This window comes from Galeopterus variegatus, unplaced genomic scaffold (assembly GCF_000696425.1).
Source record: "Galeopterus variegatus unplaced genomic scaffold, G_variegatus-3.0.2 Scaffold4955, whole genome shotgun sequence".
NCBI lineage: Eukaryota > Metazoa > Chordata > Mammalia > Dermoptera > Cynocephalidae > Galeopterus > Galeopterus variegatus.
In genome coordinates, this window is record NW_007731066.1 from 135,267 (window position 1) to 144,941 (window position 9,675).

The following is a 9,675-nucleotide window of genomic DNA, read 5'->3' on the forward strand; positions in this document are numbered from 1 at the left end:
TGCTGGAACAGAAGCTTGACCATCCGGGAGAAGAAAGTGCAGCCTGACCAGTGTGGTTTTACAAAGGGCCCCGCATGACCGTCACCACGCTAGTAAGGCTGAAACCCCACACAGGAGCTTTGTGCAGCCCCACGCCCTGGTTATCAATGTTCAGAGATGTTGGTGCTGCCAATCCTGCCAGCTGCAACCTCTGCAGAACATGACACCTGCATCTGCAGCTGTGAAGACCTTCATGGAGCCCATGAGACACACTAGCCCCGGCAGCTCTGGGTCCTCAGCGTGGGTCCCAGAGGAAAGGCCTGGCCAAGGCTGTGGCTGAACAGAGTCTGGACAGAGGGTCCCAGCTGTCGGATCCCCCTGGCTCCTCCAGAGAGCTTGGCAGGTGGTACCACAGCTAAAGGCCAGAGTGGAATATGGAAAACATTCCCCCTCAGTTCTCTGGCCCAGAAAAGCCTAGAGGAGAGGGCTTTGGAAGCCCGGAGCAGGGCTGGCCTCATGGGTTGGTTTCCTGGTTCTGGAACAGTGGTAGTTCAGGTGGCCAAGCCCTTCTCTGGATGTGACTCCTCTCGGCCTGTCTGAATCCTCCTGCTTGCTTCCCCAGCTCGCTGCCCTCCTTATCCTGCCCTGTTTCCCCCCAGCCCCTCACCCAGTACCCCCACCTTTCAGTGGTCTTCTGAGCCCCACTCTGCAGGACCAGCTGAAGCCTCTCACCCACTCTGTGTTTCCTGAGGTACCGGCCCCCAACTTGTCCAGCAGCTAACCAGGGCCAACACCCAGTAGGCACACTGGCCCAGGGGCTGTGGTGAGCTCCTGCTGCACACAGGGCTCAGCTAGGCCCTGGGGGACAGGGAAAAGAACAAATATGCCCAAGACAAGTTCTCCTCCCCCAGGAAGCTCACCCTCCAGGGAGGAGGCCACAGGGACCCAAGGCTCCTGGGTAGGCCTACCCGGGGACATCCCCTGAGGCCAGCTCAGGGAGTCCCTCTGGGCAGAGGTCCCACTCCCCAGGGCTCATGCTGCAATGGTGGGGCCAGAGCTGGTCTGTGAGATGCCCAAGGAAACTGCAGCCACATTTGAGCAGCAGAGGGAGAAAGAGGTTCAGGGGTGCGGGGCAGTAGATTCCAGGCACAGAGTATTTCTGAGGTCCCTAAGACACCTCCAAACCTCACTCTCAGCCGCCTCTCAAGCCAGCCCCAGCACGCCAGGCCGCATGGAAGGTGCTGGCGCCCTCTAGTGGAGGGAATGGCCGCTGGTCACAGCGGGCTCCACCCGGCGTCTCTGCTTCAGGGTTTCTCCCCTTGGCACTGAGGGCAGGGTTCAAGGTCCCAGACAGGCGCCAGCTCAGGGCAAAACCGCCAAGTGTAGGACGCTTGCCTCCAGCCCCGGCGTTCCCCGCATCCTTCCTACCGCCCTTCCCCAGCTTGCTCTGTTATGGCATTTTTACTTACGTGTGAAATTTACACTATAAATGGATGATGAGACTACATATGGAAGCCTTGCAGCTGGCAAAGTGTCAGAAGTGACGTTCCCACATGGTGATCTGAGTATTAAGGAGGCATTTCTGGGTGCATAGAAGGCTCCCACTCTCCCTTCATGCAAGAAGTAGGACTTCTGAAATCGTAACATTCCACTTTTCAAAGGGAGGAGGCATCCCCGTGGGCCCTAAAGAGGAGTAAGAAGGACCCCAAGCTCACTGCTTAAGCAACAGCTGTGAGGACCGAGTGGGCTTCGCATCCCCTGGACACAGTGCAGTGGACAGCAAAGGACAAAAGCAATGACCCAGCCTCCTTCCCACCCACCCCACTCTGCAGCCACCACCGGCGTCACTAAGTGCTCCCAAGACAGCAGGTGGTGTGCGGCCAGGTGACCCCATCAGCACCCACGTCCCCAACAGCATCAAATCTTTATGCTTGTTTTGTCAAAGAGAGGCCACTTCCCCATGTCCCGGGAGCTGCTTTGTAGGGACACTATAGTGAATCAAGCACAGCTCCTGCATTGAGGAGTTTAAAGCCCATTCATCAAATGTCAAATCAAATAGACCATCCCACACTGTCCTTCCTGTGCCAGAGCTGGCCGCTCAGTCAGGTCACTCTGCCTCTCAGCCTCAGGACCCTGTCCTCACAGTACTACAGCAGGCAGCCACCCCAAGCCTTTGGAGCTGGTATCCAACTTGACAGTCACCTGTCCCTTCACGTCAGAGAAGACCTGCCCACCAGTCTCCAGAACATACCCCAACCCACCCACTTCACCATCTCCCCACCCAAGCCACCAGCACCTCTTTCTGGACTGTAGTTCCCTTCTTCCCCTTCTCCCCAGGCCATTGTACACAGATCAGCAAAAATGCTCTTTAAAAGCTGCAACCATGACTATTTCCCTTCAGTGGCTTCCCTGCCTTGTGCTCTGGCGCCCCTCTCAGCTCGACACCAGGTTGCAAGCTTCTTTCAGTTCTCTGCCAGTCTGGTCTCTTCCGGACTCAAGCCATTCTCTCTGCTGGGAATGACCCCATCTACCCCCACCAGCCCTCTGCAAAACCGCTCTGTCCAAGCCTTGAGGCTCAGCTGAAATGTCACCTTGCTGTGAGAAGCCTCCCCCAGCCCACACCCCTCCGTTACACTCTCCCATAGAACCCCATTGGTTTCATCCACTGCACCTATCATGCAGGAGTCTGTACTTATTTTATTTACACTCCTGTACTTCTTTCAGGCCTATCTCACTGACTAGAACATATGCTCCATGAGAGCCAAGTTGCTGGTAGGTTCACCATCACGTCCCCAGCACCGTGCCACACGTGGTAGGTGCTCAGGGAACACCGTGATGAATGAGTGCATGAAAGGGCCCAGTGCCATAGGAGAGATGCGATGAGGCTTGCAAAGAGGAAGCCATCACTTTCAGGTGACACGGGGGTGACATAAGATTTGAACATGCACAGGGGCTGAAAAGAAACTGCAGGAGAAGAGGCACGGAGGGGGACAGGAGGGGTGTGCCTGAGGAATCCTTGAGTGTGGTGAACACCGATGGCAAGGAAAAGGGAAGTGGACTCTAGGGACTCTGAGGGTTGTTAACAGAGCAGCAGAAAGGCTCATGGAAGACAGACCACGAGGCACAGGTGGACGTGAGACAGGAGAGGAGCTAATGAAAAAATCCAGGACAGAGCGACGGGCCACAGATGCGAGACAGAGGCAGAGGGGACAGGGCCTCAGTCTGCATCAATCCGCATCCCTGTCCCAGGGGGGCAGCGGGGGGGGAGATGGAGAAAGGGGGAGACGGGGCCCCAGCCTGCCCGCGCCACGCCCACTCTGCCCCATGCCCAGCTCCCGTCCCCACTCTGTCTCTTTCCTTCCCTTTCCTGCACTGGACGATCCGTCTGAGGTCTCATTTCTGGCAGTCAGTGATAAGCTGCATCTCGAGGAACGTCCCAGGAGGTGGCAGCTTGGTCCCAGGTCGGGGCGGGGACGGTACTTGTTTTTCAGTCCTGGCTCTGGCAAAGCTTGATGAGGTGCCAGCGCCACCTAGTGGACAGCGCTGTAATGCGCGGCGTAGCCTCTCCCTGCTCCCTGCACCCTGCACCCTGCACCCTGCACCCTGGTGTGGGGCGGGGGGCCGATTCGAGCAAATTAGCACCCGAAAATCTGGTGAACCTCAAGGCACTAGTCCCGTGCACGGGGGACTTGAAGAGCATCCGTCAAACGCGGGCCGAGGGCGCGAGTGGGCAGGAGCAGGTAGAAAAAGCCGAGGCTCCTGCAGAAAGTTTGCTGAGTCGTCTGGAAAGGGGCAGAACCCTTAGCAGAACTAACATTTATAAAGCATTTACTATGCTCCAGGCCTGTGCCAGACGCTTCATGCATGGTCATTACTTCATTTTATCCTCTATTAGGTGGCGGCGGTCGGGAACGGGGATTCGAACCCAGGTAGCCTTAGCCAGATTCCGGCCCTGAATCACAAAGCAATGACGCCTGAGCAGCAGGCACATACGAAGGCACTTAGCCAGAAGCCACTTTCTCAGACTCCTGTGCCGGACTCCACCTGCTGGAGTCCCTGGCGAGCCAGTGCTTAGGCGCCCTGCACCGGAAGAAAGCTGTGGAAGTGGCCTCGCCTCAGGGAACCCAGTTCAAAGACAGAAGCCCATCCTTACACTTAGAGAATAGATTACACTTTCAAAGCCCCTCCCACTGGCTCAGGTGGTTTTCCCAACACTCCTGGGGTAGACGTGAGGTCATTATTATCAGCCCTAATTTACAAAAGGGAGAAATCAAGTGACTGCCCAAGTCATACAAGCAACTACTAACTCTCCTTGGCAGACTTGGTGAACTTCATATTACTAAAGACCTTGCCAGGAGGTTCCTTTACATAGCAAAGTGTTTCATCCTGTAAAATTATTTTGTAATTTTAAAGTGGATTTCCTTACAGCTTCTTGGGAATTCATCTGGTGTGTGGTGTCTCCCGTCTTTGTGCGCTTGGTTTTGCCACAGTAACCCCACTTTCAGTGTCCACCACATCCTGGCCCCTCAATGTGCCATGAGACCCAAATGCCTTTCCGAAGTTTACTCTTTCAACCTCCACATTTCACCTTGACGTAAAACTATTTCCTGGGCACTGACAAGGTTTTACTGTTAATAAAATTGAACTAAAACAGCAACCACAGACATACCACTACAGCTGACCCTACTGCTTCAAGAGATTAGAAAAACTCAATGGATTTTCATAGAGAAAGACCTAAATGCAAAGTTGTTGTCAATAAAAACTAGGCTTCATCCTGACCCAAGACAATGAATGTGTTCCATTGCCCATTTCAGACACACTTTCCAAATTTATTTTCCTGCTTTTTGCCTGCAGTGAGAGGGAAATTCTGTGGGGGAAAAGTCATGAGGCTGAAAGGCTCCTACAAAACAGAATCTGTAAAAATGTCCCATCCGGAGGTGGAAAAAAACTTTCTGTTAAAAGGGATTTGCAGTTTAGAGCCTTAAAGCATTACATAGTGTAGCCCCTTTAACACCATTACTGTCTCAAGGTTGCAGGTTTGGAAGTGATTCATTCTGTGCCTTGGACGGGAGGGGATATTTCCTGGCTGCGCACAAAGGGGCCAGGACCGCAGCCTGCACAGTATGGGAGGACAGGGTGAAACTGCCACCTCTCCCTCGGCCACAAGAGACAAGTGAGTTTTCCAGCCCAGTGAACACAATGGGAACTTCCAAGTGAGCCCAACTGAAGTCTGCTTTGTGCTCAAAACACCTACCAAATAAATGCCATCTCCAGGTTCTGTTTCAATGTTATCTGCTCTCTCTTCCAGACACGGACCCACCTGGGATGCGGAGTGTCTCCACCGAGCATTTGCAAAACACAGCGTTGAAGATCAAGTGTGAAAACCAGCCACATGCCTCCAGCAGCATGACCTTGAGTGATTGCTTCCACTCAATTTCAGTTAGGGTTGTTTAGGACCATCATCGAGTGATCAGCATGGTGCCTGGCACATATGATAGTAACGATGTTATTGTATGCTAATCATCGCTGAGTTCTACTCTGCACCAGACAGATATGCAATAAATGGTAGCACATTCCAGCCATTTTCAGCCTCAGAGTCTCTCCTCCTGCTCAGCTCTGTTCAAGCAGCCCAGTCTGAGGGCTTCTGCAAAGTCCTCTGCATACGTTCTTCCCCCCCCATCCTGAGAAGTACTGCTTTCCACCCTGCTGTTCCCTGTTCTGTCACTTGTCCCAGAATAAGAGCAGAGTTTGCAAATCCCAGGAAGGAAGCACGTCATAGGAGCATATTTGAACTCTGCCTTGGCAGAAGTCTTCGGCTACTACTTCCCCACTGAGCTTCAGTTTCATCATTTGTAAAATGAAGCTAATAGTACCCACCCCAGAGGACTGAGATGATGTGGATAAAGTGCTTATCACAGCGCCTCACTACAGAAGCACAAATAAGCCCTAGATGTGAGTGTCTAGTACTTTGTTTTGCTGGAGCCAATTTCCAGTTTCACATCATTATGTAACTTGTCAATCTCCACATCAAACTCAGGGATGATCTCTTCTTCACTGGATAAGAACTTGATCATTTTCCTGACTTGTTCACGGTCCATGTGGCTGCTGTTCACTAGACTGAGTCAAACGATGTTGCTTCTGGTCTAAATCTATCAATATGCTGTGTAAGCATGGGTAATGTTCTCTTCTGTAAAACCTGGAGGCTGAATACTATACCAGGTGACCCCTGATTTCCATTCCAGAGCTAAATTTTCTCCCCTATGATTCTTTGACATCTTAAAAAACCTTTCTGGTGGTATAGACACTGTCCCTCCTCTCCTGGGGCTAGCCAGTTCTTAGAGACAGCCTAAAGCATGTCTTTGCATCAGAATCCCATACCTGGCCCATGCGCCCCAGGAGGAAATATTCCTCTGCCTTAATCCTCTCAGCGACAGGTACCAAACAGGGATTACTTCTATAATTTAGAGCCCAACAAAATTATCCAAACAAGCCAATCCAAAACTGTTCACCCTGTCCTATCTCGCCTTTCCTATGGAAACCCCAGTAAAGGCTCTGACCTAACCTATCCCTTGCTCCTGCCTTCTGCCTCCTGACCACCATGGTATCTTTCCCATGTGGCCTTGTGCAGCATGCCCATACCTCCTGTCTCTAGGACCTGTGAGTATAATAAACTGTGATTTCATTAGCCTCTCCTGTGTGTCTTCTTTGGTCACACCTAACTGACCATCACATAAAAGAATACAAAGTAACCAAACACTTTCAAGCTTACAAAATACTTCCACATTCATTACACCTAATTTCATCTTCAAAATTCCATTGTGAGGTTGGCTCTGTGAAATATAGAGAATATCCACACTCACTGAAGGGACGTGACCAGCTCAAAGTCTTTCTGCATGTGCATAAGAAGCCAGAATTCAATCCTAGATTTACTGATCTCCAAACCCCATGTTCTTTCTGCTATATTCCTTTTATTAGTAATAACAAGAACTGATTCAAAGGGCTATCTTAAGCTCACACGCAGAATTAAACTTGGGCATGCCTTCCTTTTCAGAGTTTGAGAATTGAGAAGCACCCAGATGCCAGGCTTTGTGGCGTAAGTCATGCACCAACACAGGAGCCATGTTAGCATCTACAGAGATGTCTAAGCAAGGACACAGATTGAGGCCACCATTTCCCAGCATAGAAGCATCTCAACGTGCCTAGAGAGTTCAAGCACTGCTATCTGAAAGCCCATTTCTACCAAGTTAACCTGATGGCTTTAATACTGCCGAGAAGAAAAACCATTCTGGAAAGGGTGATTGTTACCCATCTACTCTCCCTTGTTTTCACTTCCTGAGTACACTGTGCAGAACTGTGAAATGCCCAATTCTATCAAGGCAACGTGTCTAGAGCAAGGATTCCCAAACCTCATGTGCATCAGAATCACATGGGGGCCATCTACTCTCCCTTGTTTTCACTTCCTGAGTACACTGTGCAGAACTGTGAAATGCCCAATTCTGTCAAGGCAACGTGTCTAGAGCAAGGATTCCCAAACCTCATGTGCATCAGAATCACATGGGGGCTTGTTAAAACTGATTGCTGGGTTCTGGGGAGGGGCCCAAAGCATTTGTCTGTGCTTTCTTTTCCTTCTAGTTTTCAACCAACCTGCAAGATGAAGGTAGCAAGATATTTCCAACAACGCCAGAAATTAGGTTTGTTCATTCATCTACTCAGTTCATAGGTAGCTTTTACACCAGGAACATGCCCTGTCAGCAGCCAACACTGGCTTGTCTCAACATAAACTGTCTTTGACACAGACATGGCAATAGTCAGACATCAAAGGCTGACTCAGATGCCCGTTGCCTGGTTAAACATCACCCAGGGGTCCTCATCAAAGACTTGCTTCAAGCCTCCATCCTGCTTAAGTCAGATGACCAAGGTTAACCTTTTCTCTTCTACAGATTGCCTTCTGGCTCCTAGAGGGGGTACCTTAAACTGGTCCTTCCATGCAGATTTTTCCCAGGCCTACAGACATGAATTGACAGCTGGCAAGATAAAAATGGCCCATAGAGGCAATTTACTTGATCTACATTTTGTTGTACCAACATGTAAAAATTAGATGCTTTCACATAAAAAAATACAAATTCTACATAAAATTGGAATTAAATACCACCAGGACTGTCTGGTAAGGGATGGAAGGCAAGGAAGAACTGTATTAAATGTTTAAAGATATAATCTTACATAAATTTATGCACCTACAGTTCATGATTTTATCATTGACCCACATCTCTTCAAATTTGACCAAGCATTTGGAGATGTAGATCTGCATCTTAGCTATTGCTCTCCTTTCGTTTAGTAAGTATTCACATCTTGCAGGTTGTTTGAAAACTAGAAGGAACACAAAGAAGGGACTTACGAGTGTAGACAGAAGAGGAGATGGGAGAGCTGTGGGAACTAAGAGAACAGGAAGCCTCTCAACAGTGGTATCGACACCAGACGCCATGGGCAACAGTGAAAAAAAAGCCTTTGCATTTGTCAAGGAGGCATGTTAGAATTGTACTAGCCGGGTGTGTTGAGACCACAAGGGGGTAAAAAAAGGGAATGAATAGGACTAAAATTAGTTAGAAGGCTAAACATCAAGACATTAGCCTTCTAAATTAATATCCACCAAAAGAGACAGAGTGACTGTTAAAGTCAGAATTTAGCTATACTAAAGGGAAGGTAATGTCTGGCAAGAGAGTTGCTAATGCTGAGCAAAGAGTGGACGTGCCAAAGAGCGAGGACGTAGTCACGGCAACAACATCCCAGAGGAACAGGGAAGGATTAAAGTACAAAATGCCGGCTGGAGAACGGACGGGATAGCCTCGGGTGTCGATCCTTTCACAGCCACGTCCTACATCCAAAAGATATAGCCGCCACCACCAGGCACGTGTTTGTCACCATCTCCAGAGGGCACCCTCCGAAGGGCAGACTGAATGTGAGTGCTTTCAAAGGATCCACCACAAAACACACCTGTGCTCTGACCAATGAAATGCTTTTCTATTTGTCAAAAAGTAAACTGATATTGTTTGAGCTGCTGTTAGAAACTAGCGGGAAAAACCTAACATTTCAGCACACATTTTTATAAACTTAAATGTATAAAAATGTGACAGAGAAGCACAAAGCTTTAAAAAAAAAATCTTTACAGGGCCGGCCCGGTGGCGCACTGGGTAGTGCGCCGCTTGGGAAGCGCGGCGGCGCTCCNGAGCGAGGACGTAGTCACGGCAACAACATCCCAGAGGAACAGGGAAGGATTAAAGTACAAAGTGCCGGCTGGAGAACGGACGGGATAGCCTCGGGTGTCGATCCTTTCACAGCCACGTCCTACATCCAAAAGATATAGCCACCACCACCAGGCACGTGTTTGTCACCATCTCCAGAGGGCACCCTCCGAAGGGCAGACTGAATGTGAGTGCTTTCAAAGGATCCACCACAAAACACACCTGTGCTCTGACCAATGAAATGCTTTTCTATTTGTCAAAAAGTAAACTGATATTGTTTGAGCTGCTGTTAGAAACTAGCGGGAAAAACCTAACATTTCAGCACACATTTTTATAAACTTAAATGTATAAAAATGTGACAGAGAAGCACAAAGCTTTAAAAAAAAAATCTTTACAGGGCCGGCCCGGTGGCGCACTGGGTAGTGCGCCGCTTGGGAAGCGCGGCGGCGCTCCCGCC